The 506-nt window shown below is 33.2% G+C and overlaps 1 pseudogene; it reads right to left on the bottom strand.

Moving 5' to 3' along the window:
- Positions 1-225: 225 nt before the first annotated feature.
- LOC113382238 lies at positions 226-418 on the bottom strand (annotated as a pseudogene).
- Positions 419-506: the final 88 nt, after the last annotated feature.

The following is a 506-nucleotide window of genomic DNA, read 5'->3' as shown; positions in this document are numbered from 1 at the left end:
AAAAGTTGCAGAGCATTTGCTAAGAAAGGCGACAACTGTGTGCCCAAATTGTTCAATAAAAATTTGAAAATAAAACCTTTTCATTGAAATTCCAAAGCCTTATGAGGTTCAATAACTTGATATATGTAATTTGTTATTTCATAATAATGTTAGTCGTGTAGTAAGTAAGTTAGTTCTATTTTTTTTTCACAAGCATTCTCTCGAAAATATTTGTGTTTTGTTGAATTAACTGTTACCAGAGGCTGCGGCATCTTCTTGCTCTTTTTTCTTTGTTTTTCACGCATCCCTTAGCATCCCTGTGTTTGCGTTGCTCGAATGTCATTCCCTTTTTATCTGCGCTACTTTTCTTCTTGGCTAATTCGGTTTGTTTTTTCTGATTCTTAGCTCGTGCTAAATCTCTTTGATTTCCTCTTGTCATTTTTGTTTACTAAAATCTTAAAATCCGACTATCAATGAAAGAATAATTTAATAATTTTGCAAGCGCTCGCTGCCCTTCTTGTTACTTT

This window comes from Ctenocephalides felis, unplaced genomic scaffold, assembly GCF_003426905.1.
Source record: "Ctenocephalides felis isolate EL2017-DRISC unplaced genomic scaffold, ASM342690v1 CF-g0.4_SCAFFOLD_03380, whole genome shotgun sequence".
NCBI classification, from domain to species: domain Eukaryota; kingdom Metazoa; phylum Arthropoda; class Insecta; order Siphonaptera; family Pulicidae; genus Ctenocephalides; species Ctenocephalides felis.
The sequence above is the reverse complement of the archived record's forward strand: the minus strand, read 5'-3'. Positions and strand labels throughout refer to the sequence as shown.